The 24,031-nt window shown below is 42.5% G+C and overlaps 1 protein-coding gene and 1 pseudogene across 1 annotated transcript in view; one reads left to right on the top strand and one right to left on the bottom strand.

Annotated features, from left to right (window-relative positions):
• The window catches only part of SND1 (staphylococcal nuclease and tudor domain containing 1), a 432,660-nt gene that overhangs the window by 268,507 nt on the left and 140,122 nt on the right, over positions 1-24,031 (bottom strand). The gene's annotated exons all lie outside the window — the stretch shown is intronic.
• LOC137768605 (rhotekin-like) lies at positions 20,679-22,407 on the top strand (annotated as a pseudogene).

Raw genomic sequence — 24,031 nt, 5'->3', positions numbered from 1 at the left:
GACCTCAAGGCAAAAGAAGGTGAAGGCTCCCAAGTAAGAAGCTATGCAACCAGCAGCAAATCGCCTCCAGACCCAGGAAGAAAAGGGAAAGTGAGAAAGCCCTCAGAGCCCCGCCTCATCTTCTTTTCCCAGCGCGGGGACAAAAACTCTCCCCGACCCAGTGCTCTGAAAATAAAGATCCGCTCCAAGGGTGAGTGAAGCCTGTGCCACCTTTCCTGGAGGAATGGTGAGGATGCAGCCGGTAAGACTGGGATAATGAGACAGAAAGGGCATCGAATCCTTGAAGAGAACAAAGCTCAGTTCAGCACTCCTGAAGTTAGACAAAAAGAGCCATCCCGCACATGAAATCAAACATTCCTCAAGCATTTGATGGCAGCAAATGATCAAGAGTAAGTGGGTAGCTTGCTGTCATCCAGAGAACAGAGGCCTAGGTTCTCAACAATGATTCTGGCACCAGCAGCTCCTGGCTGCCAGCTTGCCTCAGTTTCCTCTCAAGAATCAGCAAGTTAAGAATTACCTGGCATTATATTAATACATAACTTCGCAGTGAAAACCCATGCAAAAAATGACTTGAAAATCCTGTAAAAATCAGGAAGGGACTAAATATATTAGTGCAAAATCAGGCAACTCTTAAGTTTGCATTCCAGGAATATTTCAGGTAATATGAACCCCATGGGGAAAAAACAGATCTACACGTGTTACTAAGAAACAAAGCTACTTGGCTAAGTTTTACAACATCTAATATGGATGTTAACGAGAGCTAAAATATCAAGAGACAGAAGAGATAAGCCAAAGTTACAGCACTAATCACTTTCTGTCTTGCGTTACTATAATTTAATTACTTCTTGTAGGTCTTATCTTTCCTACCAGACCACAGGAGGGAAGATCTGTGAGAGGAAAAAAGAGCTTAATAATAACTATGAAGTGCCTAGTATAGTGCCATGTTCATAGAAAATGCCAACACGCAGAGAGGATAAAACGGGGAATGCAAAAAGGCCTAGCTAAAAGATTTATTTTTCTAAACTCAAACTGCATTTCTGATTAGCGGGATAAGCGGAACTGGTCAGTATATAAAGAAAACTTTCAAAGAGATGGAGGAGGCAATATCACTGTGGATCCGTATCGCCGTTGCTAATGAGTATCTCATATAGCACCAGTTGAATGTGAACTATTTCTAATATCTCTACCTTCTGGCAACTTTTACCAGACATGATTCTATACTACACAAAGATAAGTATATTCCTGAATAAAGATTAAAAAGATTCTAGACTAGATATCTCACTGTACAACCATAAAATCTAGGCTCTTTGTAAGCAGTGATGCAAAAGCAGTACTCCTGGTAGTTTCAATGTGTTATGTTAGAGAAAAAAAAAAAAAACAATTTTACAAAATCTGAATAATTAGTGTTCTCTTTTGACCTGGCCAAGACTTTAAGGCAATCCTCTGCTCGCTACAAATTTGACGTAATGAATTCAATTACTTGTGATCTTTGAAATAACCCACTCGCAAATCTATCATTAGCTAATAGTTATCCTTACAGAACATGTATAATAATTCAAGTAAAGCTGAACTGATACTGTTAAAAAAAAAAATCAAGTGTGAGAGTTCAACACTAAATAAAATGATAGTAAGCTACAATATAAAAAGGGATAATTCTATTAATGTGGACTCCAAAGTACCACCATCCCACCTCCCTAAAAAATTCACGAATTTGAGATGATACTAAGCCTAAATTGCCAGGGTAGCATTTTTTGTGGTTAAGACAGAAGAAAAGGATAGTGAAAGATTGTACAGCCCTTCATTTGTCCTCAAAAGGCTAGTCTGTGACAATACTAAGAGGTGTGAAGTTTTGCTGAATGACGCACTCTTCATATGCTGCTCAAATGAGCAAACGAAGCCGAGAAGAAATAAAAATAGTGTCTCTCTATTAAGGCCTCTTTCTACAGAGCTAATAGTTCTGAAGATGGAGTGCAAACACGAATCAATGTTAACGCGGGAAACACCTTCGTTGGGAAGGACACAAAAAAATCTACAAATAAGAAACCAGAGTTTAAAAGCAGAAGAGAAAATGGGGGTCTTCAAGGACCAGAGCAGGCCTGGGGGTCTGTAGGGTCATGGAAAGTCACAGGGACCGGCATATCTCAACTGGCTCTGCCCCTCTGCAACTTCTTTCCTTTTCACTGGAAGCTCCTAATTAACCAGTTGGCCCCAAATCTTGTTTTCTAGTAATGGAGAAATCGTCTCCCACATTTCTCACCCTTCATCCCCAGGCTAAAAATGGAGATCCAGTGCCCTCAGAAGAGACAACTCCGTTACTTAAAGTACAGGCTGCAAGCCAGATGAAATCCATCCAGCACGGTGATGTGCCACCGGCCCTCCCACAGTTCTAGAAGAGGAGGAAGGCTCCGGAGGAAAAGAAACCAAACCTCTTGCAATAGGAAGGCAATTTTCTCTGTAACAGACAGCAGGCTCGGGTGAGCCCATTCAGAAAAGAATATCATTTTGTTAGAGAAATGCTTCTTTGTGAATGCCTTCCCTTCTCCACCGTATTAAAAAATAATAATTATTATTAAAAGTTTCTTCCTGGAACAGCACAGAAGGGAAAATGATGCTGGGTGTGACACCATTATTTAGCTGGTGCCAGAGGAACCTCCAATTGAGCCAGATTTCCAGTCAAATTTGTGCAATAAGTTGTGGTGCATTTCAGAAGCACAGGCCTGAATTATGTAAGCGCACAGCTTAGGCCTCCCTTTAGACACTGAGATCCTGCCTTGCCAGCTACATCACTCCAAGGTCTGAATCAGGCTGCCAGGTCTAGTGCCACATATTTTATCTACAAAATTCAAAGTACTCTCAGCCTGTGTTTAAATACTCAGCAAAATGGGGCCTGTACTTTAGGACAGATATCATTCTAACCCTACAAAGATGACTCTTTCGTACTGTACAGTCTGTCATCAATCAGAAAAATATAACATCTATCACCAACTACCACCATGAAGAAGTATGGGCAAATGAAATTAGCAGAATTGTGAACAGCACAGACATTCAGAGGCAGCACCCAGGTGGCAAGGCAACGTTATTATATATACATGGCATGGCTTGGCTGACGGCAGAAAGAGACCCTGACAAGGCTGACTCCAGACCCGGCAGAGGCTGCTCCTGGGAAAGAGGCTGGCCCTCCACCCAGATCAAAGAGACATACTCAGGAATGTGTCGGGGTTGTTTTGTGCCAGTTGCTGGCACCTAGTGAACCAGTAGACAAGTGACCAGATCTCCAGAACAGCCAGGTAAAGGTCAGAGGCAGGAGGCGTGAGCAGGGGGCATCTCGTCCTGCACCAGTGGGCGTTACCCACAGCTCTTCATCTCCGTGAGGAAGGACAGGGGACCTGAGACCAGGGCCTCGGTCCGTGACAAGGCAGTTTTAGCTCCTGCTTTATGTAATGTCACTTTAATTGTGCCTGTTTAACAATGTTTTTAGGTCAATCACGTCACCATCCCGTTTTGATAATCACACTCTTTCCTCACCTATAGCTGGCCTTCCAACCTAACCCCCTTAAAACAAAAGGCTGTCTCTCTACCTTAAGTTTCTACGCTTCATATTATTTCTAATCCCCACAGCAACCAATAAAGCTGGAACTATTAGCTCTTCTCAACTGAGAAGTTAGGTGTCCAGAGAAAAAACATGCCCAACGTAACATCATGCCAGAGCAAAAGACCCCAAAAGAGCCCAGGCTGGTACTTCTCTACCACCTGCCTCCCAACCACTGAGGCAGCAAGAACTGCCATCACACACAGGCTTTTCACTCCCATCCGGTTCCACACGCACCTCCCCCACAGACCTGAAAGGGTCAGTTCATTTCAGCACGGAATGCAGGCCTACCCAAAGCCACCAGCTCCTGGGAAGCTCAAGGAGATTAACTAAGTTGGACACGCTATTTGTGCCAGTTATGAAGCTACTGTCACTCAGTTTTAAACCTAGCCTTTTTAAAATTCCACTTCGTGGTGCCGGGGTGGGAAAACTGCCAACCACATTTCTGCTTTGCCAGCTGGTTCCCTGTTAGGCTCTGCCAATAGGGGATGTTAAAGGGAGAATGGACAGCAAGAAAAAGGGACAAACTCTTTCCTATTCCAGTCAGCTTCTCCACAGCAATTCTTCTTCTTCTCAGCAATGGCAGCTTGTTCCAGTAGCACCAATGGATTCCAGCTCGCAGTTTTCCCAACACTCCCAGAAACAGTCTCAACATACCTCCTCAGAGTCACCAGAACCAATCAACTGGCAGCCCCCTCCTGGGAGGCCTGGGTCCCAGCTCCAGGGAGTTACTCTTCCCCCCTTCATCGGCTCAACAGAGATCTGAGTCCCACTTGGTCCATCCTCCAAATGCTTAAGTTTTCATATTTCAATCTCTTATTTGTACCCAGAGGTTGTAGCTGTGTCGTGTGGTTAAAACCTCCATGTGACCCTTAGGGTTCTCTTTTTACCTTTTTAGTATTTCCATACCTGATTAATAATTCCTTATGTAAAGTCATCTCTGTTAAAATAACTGCTGTGGTTTCTTGACCTGCCACTGTGGCCAAAAGCACTTCTCTATGTAACTAGACAAAATTTGTAACCATCAGAGAGGAACAGTCCAACTCTCTTGATAATCAACTGTCTCCTGAGAGAATACTGCCTCTTACCTGTTCCAGATACCTCTATACCTGGCCAATCCCAATATAGCAGGACTACCTACCATGTAAAATGTGCACCAAAAAAAAAAAGCCAAGAAAAATGGTTGGAGTGCACATGAAGAGCTTCCACAGTTAAAATAGTTAATGAAGAGTGATGCTTGACTATTTATTGGCTGGTAGCACAAGCATCACACTAGAGTAAAGGGAAGACTTCCAAGCCAGTAGGTGTCGAATCCACAGAGTCTACAAGATACAGAATTTAAGCAGTAAGAGAACAATGTACCCTAATTTTTTTTCCAGTACTTTGCTAGACTCTCATGAGTAGTGAATCATTTTGTGATTTTAAAGACCAACCATAACAGGTGTATATTCGTGGTTTAAGTTGGGATCACAGTAAAGATGGAAAAGTAAAAACCTTACCTGTGTCAGTGCAGTTACCATATTGTGCGAAGAAGCACATACACACAATGTGAGGGTTAGTGGGGATGGCCAAACTCACAAGAACACCAACGAAATGTCATTTTTCTACTATAGCAAGATGGAAAAATGAGATCAATAACACCAGATTTGCTATTACATAGTTTATCATGAAACGTTGCTAGATGAATTCTAGAAACTTCTCTTAAGCCAACTGTCAAAAAAAAGTGGAGCTAAATGGTTGCCAGAGACTGAGGGGAAGGGGAAAAGGAATTGATTAATGGGTACAGGGCTTCAGTTCTGCAAGATGAAGTAGTTTTGGAGATTTGTCTCACAATAATGGGAATATCTTAAACACTTCTGAATCATACAATTAAATGGTTAAGAATGTAAATTTTATGTTATGTGTTTTTTAACCACAAGGAAGAAAAAAGTGGAACTCATTCAAGGTAATATTCTGATTTAATTTGGGAGAAGCCATAGCACGTTAACAAATTCAAAACCCAAATAAACATGAGAATTTTCTGATATGAATCCTAATCTTTTGTTGGCTACAAAAAGGTATTAATTATGGATATAATCAAACATGCTAGCCCACTTCTGATCCCAACAACTATATTCCAAATTGTTTCCTTCCCGAACAAGCCCCATAACCGAATCTTCTACTCCCCTTTTTACGTTATTCCAGTGCCTGGATGTGACTGCAATCTCAATGCTAAAGACTTTGCTTACTAAAATGCCAAACGTGGGCTTCCCTGCTGGCGCAGTAGTTAAGAATCCGCCTGCCAATGCAGGGGACACGGGTTCGAGCCCTGGTCCAGGAAGATCCCACATGCCATGGAGCAACTAAGCCCGTGCGCCACAACTACTCAGCCTGCGCTCTGGAGCCCGTGAGCCACAACTACTGACGCCTGCGTGCCTAGTGCCCGTGTTCCGCAACAAGGGAAGCCACCGCAATGAGAAGCCCGCACACCACAACGAAGAGTAGCCCCCGCTCACCGCAACTAGAGAAAGCCCAGCACGCACCAACAAAGACCCAACTCAGCCAAAAGTAAATAAATAAATAAATTTATTTTTAAAAAGTAAATAAATAAATCTATTTTTAAAAATAAATAAATAAAATGCCAAGCGTTCTGCGAGGCCATACTCAAATGCCACCCACCATCCTCAGGAAACCTTCTGAGCTCTCTAATCAAATAGCCTGTCTTCTCTCTTGGTTCATCTGGCCCAAGTCAGTATATATGTGTCTTATATCTCATAGGTGATTCGAAACTATTTAAGCTTAAAAACAGCATCTGACTCATCTTTTTAATCCCACTGTACTCATCTGATCCTCAACAGAATTCAACCGTCAGCAAATATAATATTTTTGTTACGGATGAAGGAAAAGAGGCTCAGTGTAATTTAGACTAAAGCTCACAACAGCAGAAAATGGCAGGGGCAAAAATTGAACTCTAATTTAACCAACTCCGAAATCCATGGCCACTGGATTCTATTACAAGGCATCTAAGGACCCTATGATGCCTCCCCAGCTTAAAGCAAGAGAGAAGTCATTTTCGCCTTCCAAGTAATAAGCTCTTTGTACTACAGGAGTAGAGTTCATATGCAAAAAGAACAGGGAAACCAGTTTCAGCCTGAGCACTCCCTACAAAGCACCCCTGCCCCCAGTGGAGATGTGCACAAGGTGACCTCCTCAGCCGGAACCCCAGCTCTGCCTCACCGCTACGTGACAGGGATGCTGGGTGGCCCCTAACAAATGTTGCTGAATGTGAGAAAACTATCCAGGGTCACTGCTAATGAGAAGACAGAACATCTTGCCACTTAGCTACAGAACGTTCACCTAATAAATCTTACAGATTTGAACACAACCCAAGACCAGGAGGTTACTGGAAAAGACAAACAAAATATTTGGAACCAGCAGCTTAAAAATCCACATCCCCACTGCCATACTTCCAAAAGATAAGGTATAATGCATATGGTTTGTTATCAGTACTAATCACAGAAATAAAAGAAAAGGCTATAAGTAAAAACAAAACCAAAAAAAAATCACCTAATATTTCCTTCTGAACAGTTTAACGGTAATATATGGTCACTTATTCTACCGAGGATATTCCTCTTTTTTTCCTTGATTTAGCTTTATTGATCTAATTTTAATCAAGGACAAGTGTACAGCAAAGGATAAAGGGTCAGCAACCCAAATGCAGTGGGGAAACAAGAGAAAAACATTCTAGTTCAGCAAATGGATCAGCTTATTAATGGGCCTAGAAGTCCTACCACGGCCATGTGACACAGAGAATTAGGCACTGTGGAAAACCAATCTGCACGCTCTTTTTTAACTGCGGTACACTGTATTTCCTTAAAGACAAAAACGGTCTTTTGCAGGATGGGATGCTGCCCAGCACACGCGAACCGTAGATGTTTAGGTTATAATATGGAAACAATACCATTATGTAGGATATTCACTGCTGTGTTGAGAACTGGAAAATCCCCTTATCTGTGAAAAACTTCAGTTAGTTGTCTTACACTAATTATGAACTAAGATTTAATCAGACAGGAATAGGCTCAAGTTAATGCACGTATAATTTATGAATTTTTTAAAAAGATTTACCAATCGATTTGAGTGTAACTAAGGGTTATGTTTAAGCGTCTTAAGTGAATTAATATACTGACAGTTGATGGCACTATAAATCTACCATTAGCAGCAGGTCACCACAGGTCATTTCTTGTCAGCAATGTACTGGTCTAGCACACAGAACCCACTAGAGCACTGGAGAGAGAAACAGAGGGATGGACTGCTGGGGAGGGGAGAGGTGGCTTGAGCTAGAGAGAAGTCATTCTGCATTAAAGTACAAAAACAGCATCAAGTGCCAGTCGCTGGAAAAAATCGTCCCTGTTCTGCAGAGAGAAAAAAAACTCAAAAGGAGAAGCTTGATATACAAACCACAAAATTACAGGATTGGTAAAGAAATACAAGGTGCTGTTAAGAATGGAGAAATTGAAGTGCCTCAATTCTTCAAAAGGTCAGCTATGCTTCATGAGGAGGTGAGATCTGAGCTGAGTCTTGAAGGATGACCAACTGCTACAGAGATGTGCGAAAGTGTGGCCCACTTGGGGAAGTAAGAAGTGGCAGTGGAAACACAAAGGGAAAACAAAAAAGGAAAAGAGGTAGGAGAATCAGGCCACCGAGGAACCAAGGGAGAATGGAGTTTGAGAAGACAAGAGTCAGCACATTCAAAGTGGTCACAATAAGGACAGAAACGTGCCCACTCAAGATGGCAATAACTTCAGCAAGAGCAATTTCAGTCAGTTTTAGCAGGTTGAATAGTTGATAAAATGGGGGTGGCTAGGGTACACTAATCTTTCAAGAAAGAGTGGTCGCCAAAAGAAGGAAGCCAAGGGAGAACACCAGATTTAGTCCCACAAAATAAGTAAATAAGTGAAAATCATCTTTATTGGATGATTTAATAAATTAAAGGCAAGGGGAAGGACAGAGGGTTGACATAATTTTCATCATATAAAGATCTGATTATGAATAATTCATAAATATTCTACTTCCTATCCTTCTAATCACAAACTGTATGATCTGAGAACTACGTATTTATCTCCAACAGGAAATTAAACTTATTCATCTCTGTAGCCCCCAGCTCCTAGGACTGGGTCTGACATATGGTACACATTCAATTAATGTTTGTTGAATAAAATTACTTAATCTCTCTAGGCTTCATTTTCCTCCTGTTAGAAAAGGGGGGAAGAAAGTGGCTGGGTCTAAATGCTAAATGTTCCTTCTATCTCTAAATGCCCATCAGTCTGTAAATGTTACATAAAATGGATCAGTTCCCTACGATTCCCTGAAAATTTGCCATGTTTTAACATTCACATTCAAGTAAGGCATGAGAACATCAAAGCTGCATCCATTCACCTAAAAATGAAAATATATGGTATTCTTAAGATCCTCCTTTGAGGTGGAAATATCTTCACCAAATCAGGTCACAGAAAGGAAATAGAAGACTGATCTCTTTAGAAAATGTTTTGATGAGTCTCTTTCGCCCTCCCCTTCCCCAAGGTCACTGTCAGTCTCCAAAGATATGGGCAGTACTTGGAAACCTTAAAAATGTAAAAGAAACCTTTTAAAGTTCATTTTTAAAAATTCAAAAGTAATAAATCTGCAATTGAGTAAATGTCTTATTTCTTCTAGGCCTAAGCTGTTTAAGTTTTAATCCAAATTGGGAGCTAGGAAGCAGGAAAGAACAGAGAGAGAAGGAAAATAAATGAAGCCACAAATTTCAGAGTAGAGATGCCCCTGGGATCTGCAGACAGATAACAGAAATACTTGTGAGACATGAAAACATCAACACTAATCAACAGCACTCAAATGAATAACCAATTTCCCATTATTATCAAGAAAGCCATACAGCCTTAAAAATCAGAAGGCAATTATGTCTGCTATTACTGTGAAATGCCAGATAGAACCAGACTCTGAGGAGAGGATGACTCAAACCTGTGGCCCACCTCACCACCACCAAAAGTGTGTGTTTGGCAGGGGGAGGGGTGGTGGTGGTGGTGGTTAGCAGCTGTAGTTAAGACAAAGGTATTGATTCATCATCATCGCCACACCCTACAACCCTAATAACTCCACTGGCCCCTCAGATCTCGCCAGTCTTTTCTAGAACTTCCATTCAACCTGCAAAATCAGAATTTAAATATAAAATAGTAGGACCTCATCCACATGAATTCTGAACACATGGGACAGATAATTTAATCTAGCCTAATCCACAGGAAATATTTAGATTACAGGCTTTAGCGATAAAGTTTTGGCCTGAGACTATTTCCAAAGAAACCAGAATTAATCCCCAAGTGGTGATGTGTTCATACTTGGTAAATTAACACTTTGTCCTGTCCGCATTTAGTTGACTATTCTGTTGATGGATCCAAATTGAAATCAAGTAGAACTGTCTAAAATTTAGTGCAGGGAAAAAAAAAATCCCAATGTAACAGAATACTAGTGATTATTCATGGTTTTAAAAGACTCTCCCTCTCTATATTAAGAACTTAAAAAATCGTTTCTTTACGGTTATTTTCCCAGTGCTTCTGCAACATAAAATTGACGATTGGTAAATCAATTTATTTGCAGCATTCCAGAAAAATTATAATGAGGAGCTATACCTTTTCCCTTTGTGTTTCCAATGCCTTTAAACTATGTCTTTGTAAAGTTAACAGATTATCGTTATTTAATTTAGCACCAGTAAAGCTAAACTGTTCAAAAAGAGGGGATATAAGGGATGAAGAAAACATTAACGGCTTTAATTTTTTATCCCATTTTTTTCAACAGGTTTATACAGCGTTCAATGGTAACAGATATTATCCCTCGCCATTCTACACCAAGATTATAACCTAAGAATTATGAGTGGCAGGGTAGAGGATTCAGTAGAAAGGGTTCCAGCGAGCAGGTGGACGCATGACAAGGATGGGAAGCTTACTGTGTATACCAGAGGCACCCTCGCAAAGATACGGTGGAGAAACTACAAGCAAATATGCAAATTTTGGCCTATCATAAAGGGGAATCTTATTCAGACAACCCATATGGGTTATGTATATGATATTTATCCATTTAATCATTCCAAAATTCCTTGTAGTTTGCATATGCTCATACTTTTCTAAGAAAAAAATAAACAACCAGTTAAGAAACCTACAGCAAAGGATGAAAGTAAAGCCAAAAACAGATCAAAGAAAAAGCAGAAAGGAAAGAGATGCATCCACAGTCCTTGAATCCAGGAGGAGCTGTGACCAGAGATCGGGATCTCCGTGGTTCATTTTAACTCTTGTGCAAGTCCCCGTACTACAAAAGCAGTGGGATATATGGTTAACAAAGGGTGGACAGGGAAATTGTTCCAAATGAGATTTTAAGTGAGTCATGCTCAGTAACCCAGACAATCTCATTTACTTATCTAACTGAACAATGTATTTTTTCCAAGAAGCCATTAAGAAGACATTGCATATGCCTAAAATAACAGTGATCATTTTAAAATGAAATTCAAGACAAAATGATATGGGTATGAAACAGAACATCCTTTACAGCTGCAGCTTGACCAGATTTAGCCTCAAAATTTTAAATTGAAATGTGGTGAAACCTTGGGTCTTTAAGTATAATCAAAGAAGGCAAACATGAGAGAAGGAGGAAAAAAACAACTGATGTCAACAAATCACAAAAAACTGGTGTGCCCCAGGCTTCAAGAAGCGTCCTGAAAACGTCCCTACCGTTTTTTAAAGACATCTTTCCTAATGCAAGTAGATGTGAAAGTACACACCAAAATTGTTTTATTTTCTTCTGTACATGCTTAGAAAGAAGAAAGACAAGAGGAAGGTCCTGGGACTAAATAAACATGCTGCATAGCTTGGATTATTAAGGCAGCCAGATCTTCTGCAATTTCAGTACCACCTAAATTCAATGATCTGTGCCACGAGTCAGATAATAGACAAATTTCAGTATCTAATACATATTGTTCTTAAACACTATCCAGTCAGCCACCATTAAATACCATTTTGCTAGCCTGTAAAATTGATATTTCATATCCAGGGAGTGTACAATGGATAACTTGGGAATGCATACAAGGCTTTGGACACACATTTAAGGTTTTGCAAATAAACATTAAAAATCAATTCAACAGCAAGAATGCTAACTAAATTTCATGACTATCGAACGTCTAGCAATTACAGTCACCCAGAAAGATACTGACTTGTTAAATTACTTTCAGGCCAAAAGGCTTCGATGGCTCAAATTCCCCAGTGGCCACCATGGATGGTATTTCTTAAAGAACGTCATCTCACCACTAATAAACTTATATAAAGGATTGTCTTTCTTTCCTCTTTGAAGAGCATGCATCAGAACACACAAGATGAATCAATATCATTTCTGTCTCTGCATAATCAGGAACAAACTCACAAAACTCAAGTAGTCATTAAAGAATCTTGGGGAGGGCTTCACGTCTCACAGGTTTCCTCAGTGCTGTTCATCTTCCAATTAGTTTCCCCTCTGACTAACCCTTTCCTCCCTTCCACTGGTCAATTACAATGCCCTCCTTTAAGTCAGCCCCCTCGCATGACTACCAGATTTCTTCAGTTCTCTCCATTCTCACACTGCACTTCCAATATTCTACATTTCAATAAACAGAACCTTTAAAAATTTTTCCTGCTTCGTTCCCATCCTCACATTTCCAGCCTTTCTGTCAATTTCACTACATACACGAGAGACTCAAAAACACAAGTCTGTAAAACTAGGGCTTGTGGTGAAATTTTCCCCAGTTTTCAAAAAACGAAACAAAGGGGACAGCAATGTGTTAAGTCTGAATTTGACCAAATTTATTGTAAATTATTCCGGATTGAAGGACTGTTTATTATTCTTAAAAATACGTGTTACACACACACACACACACACACATTACGTCTTGGGGATTAGTTTTTCATTCTTTTAAGGAATAATAATGTCAGAAGAGGTGAGGCACTTTTCTCAAGTTTTAAAACTGGAAGGATGAGTTAGTGTTCCAGACAGAGAGAGACACAAGATAAGCAGTAGGAAAGAATGGAGAGTTCAAAAAGGAGGTAAATGCTGGATAAGGAGGCAGGGAAAGTTCAGCCAGGGCCTAGTGCTGTTTGCCAGGCAGAGATGTTAACCTCTGGAATAGAGGAACGAAGACAACTTTCTGGGAAGGGGACAGACGTGTTTGGAATTTTACAAAGACCAACTAAGCAGCAGTGTGGAAAGACAGACTGAAGAGAGTGATATTTGAAACTGGGGCCCAAAAACTTGTGCAATGGTTAAGACAATATTGAAAACTTCAACAGCAGGGGGAGGAGGAATTTTGAGACAGTATTCTAAAGCTTAAATCAGTTAATATGTATAAAGTACTTAGGTCACTACAATATGACCCATACATAGAAACTCAAATCAATACCTTTCTGTTCACTTTGTTTTCCTTATACCTAAGAATACCATCTGGATATGGTATAAATAGCCATATCTTTCATTAGCCATAAATACCTGAGAACCCAAGGTTTCAGTTTAACATGTTTCCTCTCCATACAACCAAAAAGGCAAAATAAAATAACTGGTGTTTGTGCCCACCTTCATGAAAACTGACTATCCAAATCCAAACTACAGTCATGTTATGACATGACTAAAGTCATAACCAAACCAGGGAAAATTTAAGAAGTCTTCAAGGCAGAGCATAAAACGATCTGGGCACAGTAGGTGCTCAATAAATACTTCATGACTGAGGATAAATTACTCTCATGAAATATCACATAAAGCAAAACAGCAAGGAGAGGCTCGGGCGACGTCCAAGTTCAGCTACTACAAGAGTCCCCAGGAACATTCAAGTATGCTTGGCCTACTACCACTCTCTTTAGAGTTGGTAACCTTGATTATAAACATGTTAAGAGCACTCAACCTCTCTAATAAGTACAAGCATATAAAAGCTAAAAATGGAAGGAAATTCATCTCCTTATGACACCAAACAACTGTGCTTATAGCTGCTGTTAGTCTGTTAACACAAACATTCATCAGGGGAAAAGGAGAATCACAACATTCTGCTAATCACTGTCTGATGACCAGTATCTTGTCAGTCAATGGGGAGAAGAAGCCAGTTCCTTTGGGCAAAAATTGTTCATATCTAATAAGGCTTCAAAAAATCTAAGAAAGGTTGAAGTAGATACAATAAGGATATTGAAGAGGTTAGGTAACAGCTGTCAGACTTCACTCTGTAACAGCAGGCACATCTGCTTCAACGTCTGCTGGGGACAGTAGCTCTACATAGGTACTGGAAAGTGCTTCATGAGAGCCTCAGAAGGTGAGGTGATAACTGCCCTTTAAAGGAAAGAGAGCCAGAATTGATATCCCTCCCCCATTTTCTATGAGCAGGGGCTTACCACCAGTCCCCATACCTCAGCGATATCTTTGTTGAATTAAATGAGTAAATTACTGTATAGTAATTACATGTACATTACTATACTGCCCCAATGGGTCTCTTTCCTATTTATCAAAAGCAGAAACTCTAAAGTCAAAAAGAGGAAGACAATGCCTCCTCTGCTAGACAGTTCCAGTCCTCCGCATTTCCATAGCAAGTAAATATTAAATAGCAGTTGAAAAACTCAGCGAACATGTTCACTGGCACTCCTCAGAGGTAGGGCAGACACTACCCCTCCAGCTTCACAAATGGTCAGAAGCCCCACGGCGCACAACCCAAAACCATACCTGGTTTGCACAGGAGCAGTGGTCCAGGTGGGGTTTTAGTTACATTTTCTAACTTCCATACAACCTTAAGGACCTAATAGGCTGACTGAATTACGACTCTCTTGTCAAATTAAATATCAGTACTTGGTACAGTAGCCAATTAAGTTCTATTTTCAGCAAACTAACAACCCATATCTGCCCCCAAAGGATTGTAACCTATGACAGAATGAGGTTTAAATAGAAAAATAAGCCATCTTTAAACAGCTCGGAGAGCTTAACCTCAAAGGAACTGCACAAGAGTGCAGGCCCATGTCAGGATGCAGGGTCCTAGTATTGGTTTTCAAACTCATACACATGTGTCACAAAAACCACTCATCTGATTAAGATCCTTCTAAATTAACTTCCCTTTTCCCCCTGGCAAACAATCAGACCCCAACGGTAATCATTCTCAACAACCATAAAGGAGGTCAGTGTGTTTAAATTAATCTCCCTGGCCTGGGAAAGGCAATCAAGAAACAACAGGAAATCAGACAGGTAAATAAGGTATTGACTGTTACTTAGGATCCTGCCAGGCAGGGCATGAAACTATTCTCTGCCTCCTTGACAAAAGATGTGCAGCCTTGAGGAGAACCACAGATATTGTAGCTTGATCACAAAGATACCTGAAAGAAACTGGTAAGAGTTTTGTGGGAACTTGTCTTAAGTGGAAATGGGAATCTGGACTTGGCTCTGCAAATAATTCTCTAATTTCAGTATCTTGGGTTTCCCCTCTATGGAACGGTTATTGTGAATAATCCAGGTAATTATCATCATGTATTTTATGAGATTACAAATCTAAACATACTTTGAATATTTTCATAATTATTAGAATGACATTTCATTATGATTTCTTTTACTTTAATTATTAGTAAGAGAAAGGAAAGCGCTATCAAATATATAAGCATCTGGCTAATTTGCTCTAAGGCTAGCCAAAAGTCATTCCTGGGATAAACAGAAGGACTTATAAGTCAAATCATGAAACAAGGTTCCGACTCCAATTTGTTCTTCTGAAGTTTTCATTTGGAATAGAAAAGTTTTCTTCCTCTCTTAATTCCTACGGAACCACAAATGCTGCTATTCCTTCTGCCCCAGCAACTTGGTATAACTGGAATGAGTTACAGTTAAAAAGGAAATTAAATATCATAGGCAGTAATAAACCAGTTTCCATTTTTCTTGATGTATAGTTCAATTATATCAATTAGCATAATGAAGGGGGAAAAAGGCAGGATCACTGCCACATGGTATAAGCAAGCTTCATCAAGAACCACCTACCTCACTTATGAGGAGTGTATAGAAATATAAGTGCAGAAGCACTGTTTCTATGGCGACCTAATCGGTCTTACCATTTTCACGAATTATAAGCCATAGAATCACAGGGCCTGTGGGTTGGAAGGGAACTTAAAAGTGTACCTCTAGCCTCCTATGCACTGTCAAATCCCCTCCACAGTATTCCTGCCATCTGGTTATTCAGCTCATGTGTCAAGGCCTTCGATGAAAGGAAACTAACTTCCTGGGACAGCCCACTCTCTCTCACTGAACACCTTTCTTAGAAAGTTCTTTTTTCATATTAAGCTAAAATGTTTCCCTATAACTGGTCCTAGTTTTACTCCCTAATGTCCAACTCACTGCTGTTCTGGCAAAATCTTCCGTTGGTAGGACTATCCCCTCTAGCACTTTTGGCCCCCTACCCAGTAAAAGTGTCCCCCAGTGATGTGCACCAAAGCAATGTCCGTACACATTTCCAACTTCCCACCATTAATAACCAGTCTAAAAGCAAGTATTATAGAAAGGAACTTAGGAAATTTAGGCCACATCATGGGACTTTAGAAGTTTGGCCCTTTTTGCCAAGAAATGGGGAGCTTTTTAAAAAGTTGAGGATAAGGAGAGTGACAGAATCAGAGGTATGTTTCAGGAAGATTAACATAGCAGCCATATATAGAACTGGATTAGAGGGGGGACAACTGGAGAGAAGGAGGCCAGGTAGGAGGCCATTACAGTGTTAGAGGAAAGATGTAATTAGGACCAGAACTACTCACAAGGTGCTCTGGTCAACAGCACACTGTCCAAACCAATTTTAAGTGACTCCAATCACCATGAAGCCCTAGCCTTCATGATGTACGCTAGCGTAATGAGTCACTACCATTCAAGTCAGAGAACAGACTTCTTCATGTGCTGCAACAATCCCCCCCATGGTGTGAAGCTGAGCTAAGGGATTTTTGCATAGAATATTTAATATGCAAGTATGCAGGTGGGTACCCTGCCTTATTACATACGGGCTAATTAGGAAGCACATTATTTGTAATGCATTAGCATAACAAATCAACTTAAAATGACACTTGAGAATAGGCCATTCAAAGTGAAAGCCAAGATTATAAATCTAAGTCTTTCAACAGGAAAAAAACCCACCTGACCTAAGGGAAGCAGGCAGCTCTCAGCTAGACGGATGTGCAAAATGAAGTCAGAGGCACCTTATTTGGGGATCCAAAGTGAGCCAGAGCTACTAAATAAGCTTGACTGACAAGAACAATTACTAACTACATAATATTTGAATACATAATACGTAAGGCACGATATGAGTCCCATTTAATATTCACAAAGACTAAGATTTCAACAGTATCATCATTTTACAGATGAGGAAACCAGAGCTCAAAGGTCCTGAATAACTCACCCAAGGTTAGTCATTACCAAGTCACAGACTTGAAAAAGACTTGAAACCCAGGTCACTCTGACTGCAAACTGTCCTCTTGCTACAGCATTCAATTCAGAAATTACCTTAACAATATAACAAGGACAAGGCAAACGATTTGAAGACACACGTAAAAGGGACTGGCAAGAGGGTGGACAAACATGACCAGCTTGGGTCAAGAAACCCTACACGGAGCGTAAGGGGCAGATCAATACCTTTTTTCAGCAAGGTCTTTGGGGTACAGACAGTGGACAACAAAAACAGTGTCTTTCTTCTCTCGTGAAACATAGGAAGGCTCATCATGTGTTCTGCAATAGTCAAAAATGTCTATGGTATGGCAGAAAAATTTCACAAGTCAACCAATTTTCTTCTGTAAGCTGACAAATGTATTGGGCTTTCCCTTTCACCACCTTGAAATACATTCTTCTCTGGAGTATACCGTGGTTATGCCTTTTTGAAGTCAAGAAACGTAATACCCAATATCATCCAGTACGGCAGCTATGCTTTTCTTACTGCCCATTCCTTTCACTGTCCCCAAGCATGGACACCCAAACTTGCTCTTCCAAGTATCCTAGTCAGCAGGTAGAGTACAGACACCCAAGTCTGTGTTACAGGCTAAAAGAATATCAATTCCAGGGCTTCCCTGGTGGCGCAGTGGTTGGGAATCCGCCTGCCAATACAGGGGACATGGGTTCAATCCCTGGTCCGGGAAGAACCCACATGCCACAAAGCAACTAAGCCCGTGCGCCACAACTACTGAGCCTGTGCTCTAGAGCCTGCGAGCCACAACTACTGAAGCCCACGTGCTACAAGTACTGAAGCCCGCATGCCTAGAGCCCGTGCTCCGCAACAAGAGGGGCCACTGCGGTGAGAAGCCCACACACCGCAACAAAAAGTAGCCCCGCTCGTCGCAACTGGAGAAAGCCCGCGCGCAGCAGCGAAGACCCAACGTAGCCAAAAATAAATGAATTAAAAAAAAAAAATCAATTCCAAAGCGGTTTCCTCTGCCAAACCCTCCCCTAGGTCAATCAAACTTTACCAGCTCTTCCTTAGAGCTCTTCAGCATTTATCTCTACTATCCACGATGGTATTTTGCATATAATGTTAAAGTATCATTCTAACAATTTGGTTTTTCCCGAAGTTCAATCCCCCTTCTGCCGCATGAAGGCCGTACTTCCTCTTTATAGGGAAGTGTTTCCACTTGTTATTGGCAGGTGTTAAGAGAGGGTGGCGAGGAGGTGCAGTGAGGGCCTTGATTCTAAAACAAAGCTGCAATGACTGGGACTTTCCTCTTAACAAGCTGGGTCACTGGATATAACATCTTAAGAGTTACAAAATTCACTATTTGTGAACAAGGATAAAAAGGGGCCTACCGGCTAAAAATCAGGAGGTGAGCATGCGGAAGACTACAGAAGAAATGTATCCAAATTCAAGGTTGACAAAAGAATAAGAACGTGCTTTGCCTGAACCCACAAATCCCAAAGGATAAAGGGCAGGCACATTCTTAAAACTCATCTGCCCCCGAGCAGACATTGCTGTTCTGAGCTAGAGTAAAACGGAGCCGTGTTTGAATAAGCACTAGTGCGGAAGTGACTGCCACCCCAGCATCCTCCTTCCTGTGGTCTGGCCATAAATGTCTTGAACCCTTGATCTTAAGAAATACCTACTGTTTCAGACTACCCACTGCACTTATATATGTCTAAATGGCACAGTGACACAGTCTCTCCCCTTAATTTCCTCACTACACCCATCTATACAAGTAATACTACTTTCACACATTTTACTTAACCCTTATAATTATAGGCCTTTGCTACACTATGCCCAAGAAGGTGAAGACTAGGAGGATAATGATGTGCTGGGTCATAGGAATATTTTATAAGAAGATTCCTATTTTGCCCAGGAAACCACGTACTGCATAGTCTGACCTCCAGGACACAAAACTGCAAACACACTCCACATCTTCTGCTTAAACATCACTGCCCCACATATTTCCCATCTTTTTAAAAACCACCACCACCACCACTGAAACTCACATTAAACAAGAAATGTAAATTGTTCGTTTCCACAGATTATCAAAGTTGGCACGTAAAAATCATGAGGAAAACTGGCAGATTCGTTTATTTGGGCAAAAGTTACACCTTGCTTTTGAAGATCAACCCAAATAAATGAATTATTCAGATTCCATTAACTTTTGCGCCCTAAAACAACAGGACAGGGGCCAATGAGATGACAATTTTACGACAGTTTGACCAAAAGATAAAATGGTCAATATAAATTCATGGGCTGATTAAAAAGCGGAGTTAGAAATACCTGTTCGCTATATAGACCAGTATATTTCTATTAAGATGATACAGAATGGGACTTCCCTGGTGGCGCAGTGGTTGAGAATCCGCCTGCCAATACAGGGGACACGGGTTCAATCCCTGGGCCAGGAAGATTCCACATGCTGCGGAGCAACTAAGCCCGAGAGCCACAACTACTGAGCCCGCGTGCTTCAACTACTGAAGCCCATGCGCCTAGAGCCCGTGCTCCACAACAAGAGAAGGCACCGCAATGAGAAGCCCGCGCACCACAATGAAGAGTAGTCCCCGTTCGCCACAACTAGAGAAAGCCCACGCACAGCAACGAAGACCCAACACAGCCAAAAATAAAAAAAACAAAGAGCTGAGTCCTTTAAAAAATAAAAAAGATACAGATTATAATCCTAACAACGTTCACTTTCCTACAAAAAAATATTTCTAGTTTCAAAGGAAAAGTGAACCAGTATGGGAACACTTGTATTGCATCACTCAAGGTTTACACAGGGTATCAGTGGCATCTTGTTCATACTTGAAGGTCAGTACACTAAGTAGAGTTCTTCCTGCCTACTGTCCTGCGCTCCGTGATTTTTTTTTAACTGTTTTTCACCTTGAACAAATGTACAGTTTTCTAGCTGTTGATCCTTCTTTAATTTTTGTAATTCTACACTGCAGTCGAGACTCAAACCGGGATATAACATGAGAATACATTTATTTTTACTCTTCAAACTTTAGTAGCTGCCACTACTTAGCAGCATTATCCTGGGAAAATTTAATCAAACTATCTGTGCCTCAGTTTCCTCATCTATAACCGGGGAGCATAAATCCCTTCAGTCACATACTGTTACAAGGATTAAATCTACAGCACCTGTCAAGGACTGAGAAGCAGCATTTAGCACACTGGGAGCCATCAACAAATATTTGTTACTGCTTTTCAAACCTAAGCCACTAGAGAGTTCCAAGTAGCAGCAGCTAGCAACTTGAGGAAACGTGCACACGCCTTCTAACAATGGAACCAACGCTCAGGGCCATTCCAGCCAGAGCTTTCACACCTCATGGAGGACCCACCAATGTCCATGTTAAAGCCCATTTTCACTTCAGGTATGATTAATCTCCTGCACTAAAAAACAACACGAGTGTTTTCTCACCAAGAAGTTCTTGAAGTTCGGTAGGCTTCCAGAACATCTGTATGACTGTTTCAAAGCAGCAGCTTGCAGAACGAAAAACGAGGGTTTCAACAGTTTTAAAAGTATGGTTTGAGTCGAGGGACAGAAGCCTACGGGACAAGGCAGAGCCGGGCAGCGTGGGGAGTGCTGAGGGCAGGCAGAAGCACGGGACCGCCAGCATGTTCTCTGGAAACCACCGGAGCCGGGTCACCGCGGCCAGGGGCTCCGCCCTGGAGATACAGTTCAAACACAGCTGCTGCTGGCTCAGCCTCTTCTGCGACCCACCGGAGGACACAGTCACAAAGAACGCTACACCATGAGACCCGGACGAGGGAAGGGGCCCGCCAGCTGCCGGTGGCCTGCTCCCAGCCAGAGTGTGCTGGTAGGCAACAGCTGCACCGCCGGCTACACGGGCGAGAGGCAGCGGCGCGAGGTGGCGCAGGTGCTGAGGAAGACAGGCCAGCGGCCTCCTGGCAGCAGGCCACCTGCTGAGCGCTCCCCCTGCCGCGGCCAGGTCTGCACTTCTGACCTCCGGATCCCACTCATGTGGAAGGACACAGAAGATTTCAAGAACGAAGGCAACCTGCACCATCGGGCTGTGTTCTTGCTGCTGCAGACAGGGGAATGCGCTCAGGACACGGAGACGATCCTGGTGGACAGGACCCTCACGGCCGTCTCCTTTCACAACAACGTGCTCTTTGCCGAGGCAGGGCCAGACTCTGAACTGCGGCTGGAGCTATATGGGGCCTGCGTGGAAGAGGAGGGGGCCCTGGCTGGAGCCCCCAAGAGGCTTGCCACCAAGCTCAGCAGCTGCCTGGGCTGCTCCTCGGGGAGGCGCGTGCAGGCGTCGCTGGAGACAGCTAGGGGCTCAGGAAGCAGTCCCATCTTGCTCCCCACCCCAGCTGCTGGTGGTCCTCGTTACCACCGCTTGGCTCATACCACTCTCACCCTGGCAGCAGTGCAAGATGGGTTCCACACACACGACCTCACCCTCACCAGTCATGAGGACCCCGCCTGGCTGCCCCTCGATGGCAGCGTGTGTTGCTGTCTGGTGGCTCAGCCTTTCTGCGTGACTCAGCCTACTGCAGGTGGTACCCTCAGAGCGCAGCAAGCTGGGGAGCTGCAGGATTGGGTGCGAGTGCATGGAGTCTTGAAAGGCACAAACCGCTTCTGTTACCATCAACCTGAAGACACAGACACTGAGGAGGAGCCGCTGTTTACTGCTGTGATCAACAAGGAGACTCAAGTCCGGGCAGGGGAGCTGGACAAAGCAGTGGGCCGGCCCTTCACCCTGAGCATCAGTAACCAGTATGGGGAGGATGAGGGACACACACGCTTCAGGCAGAGAGCTGGGGAGCCCTGCAGAGCTGGACTGAAGCTCTGTGGCAGCTTTTCTTTGACATGAGCCAGTGGAAGCAGTGCCGTGATGAAATAATGAAAATTGAAACCCCTGCTCCTCGGAAACCACTCCAAGTACTAGCCAAGCAGGGTTCCTGGTACCATGAGATAGTGACAGGTGATGCTCAGGGCTGAGTAGGCCTGGGGCCTAAGCTCTGACTAGCCCCCTCCCCTCAATCCCTTCCTGGTGCCACAGCTACTGAGCCCGCTGGATGACATCACAGCAGTGACAGACAGCCTGGCCCAGCGGGAGGGCACAAGGCTGGAGACGCCCCCAGCCTGCCCTGCTTGGCCCCTGCTCGCCTGCTTCAGTGGCCCCAACCCCAGCCCAGCCCCATTCCCTGTCCTGGAGGAGATGCCAAATGGTCTCCCTGGATGCTGTCCCCCCAGACCACTCCCCTGGGGATTCTCGCTCTGTTGCCCCTCCCCCCCCCCCCAAAGCGGTCCCCACAGTCTAGAGGTCTCTGCAGCAAAGGTCCACCCCACACTTGGCTCCAGTCACCAGTGTGAGACGGTGTGCTGGCAACAGGATTTGGCCAGAAGAGGAGGTGACCGGTGTGCAGCTGGGCTCTGGATTCGGCGCTGTTTGTAGCAGGTTGGCCAGCTTGGCCTCCCCTTCCTCTGCTGGACTGCGGATAGGCTGGGGAGGGGGAGCAGAAGCCCCTTTTAAGCTGTGGTTGCCATGGTGCTGAGGGATTCATTCCCAGGGCTGGCTGGGACTCCCTAAATCCTTCCTCGGAGAAAACTGGAACCAACACTGCCCTACCTCCCTGCACTAACCAGCTTTGAGGATGGCACTGAAGAGCCCTGGGAGGGAACGCACCTCCCTTGTGACTCCCACATTGACCATTAAAGTTATTTAACATCAAAAAAAAAAAAAAAAAAAAAAAAAGTATGGTTTGAGTTGGGCTGGAATGAGTTGGCACACCAATCACTCCTCTGTCAGAAGAGTTGGTTTCTAAAAAGCACTTTGGTTAGTTCACCAAGGCATTGGTGCCAATAAACTTCCCATTGTATCTCATAACTAAGCATTAAACAAATAAATGGGGCATAGGATGGAGAAAGATTTATGATTTAAGCCCACCTGAGGAAAGACAATTTACGAAATAAAATGATCAATGTTCTAGAATTAAAAAGTAGTTTTACAAAATAAAATGTATTGAAAAATATCTAAATATAGAAAAATAAACAAATAGTAAAAAAAACCCCATCTGAAAGTCATGCAAGAAGATACACATATAGAGCCAATAAAATAATTCTACTTTAAAAGTAATCAAAGAAGATGAATGGTTTACATGAAGGGAAATCAAATGTAAATTACATGAAAAACACATTCTTACTAGTAATCTTTTATGCAGATGAAAACAATTCTAAAGTCCAGTTAATCTAGGAAAACAAAAATAGTGACGAAACAAAAACTCGATTATACGTAGGAAAGTTTAAATATTTATGGGGTACAGTCTGAAAATTTGCTTATGTACCTTTAACCTATTAACTCACTTTGTGGATATAGTTCCAAAATAAATAATCCTAAAAAAAGTACATGTTTAATGCTATTAAGAAAAAAAGAAATCTAGAACATGGACATAACTAGAAAATAGTATATCTGCTTAATGGAATATATGTGTGTTTAAAATTAAAAGTGCCATAATTCAAGAAAAATGTGCAACTTTCATTTCCAACAAAGACGAAACAAGGACCAAATCCACCCTCCTGCATAAAATCAAAAAAAAAAACAAACATTTTGAAACATGGTTTTCAGTAAGATAGGTAACAGGCAACAGAGAACAGTGATCCCTAAGAGACAGGACACAAATGAGCCCTACAACTGCTTACTGCCTAGAGTTGCTAGTGGGAATGGACAAGGGTTTGAGGGAGACCAAGCCTGCTAGAGCTCTTGGCACAAAGGACCAGGGTGGAGAGAGCAGCACAGAGAGATGACTTCTGAGATGCGTACAGGGCCTCTCTTGAGCACAGTACTGATCAGCCCAGGAGTGTGCTTCCACCTGAGGCCAGGGGAAGAACCATGGCAAAGCATTAGAAGCAACAGTGCCTACCATCACCATAATGACCCAACCCATTATACTCCAGGGTGGAGACAAGAAAATATATATCCATACAAAGACTTGTACAC

This window comes from Eschrichtius robustus, chromosome 8 (genome assembly GCF_028021215.1).
Source record: "Eschrichtius robustus isolate mEscRob2 chromosome 8, mEscRob2.pri, whole genome shotgun sequence".
Taxonomy (NCBI): Eukaryota; Metazoa; Chordata; class Mammalia; order Artiodactyla; family Eschrichtiidae; genus Eschrichtius; species Eschrichtius robustus.
The sequence above is the reverse complement of the archived record's forward strand: the minus strand, read 5'-3'. Positions and strand labels throughout refer to the sequence as shown.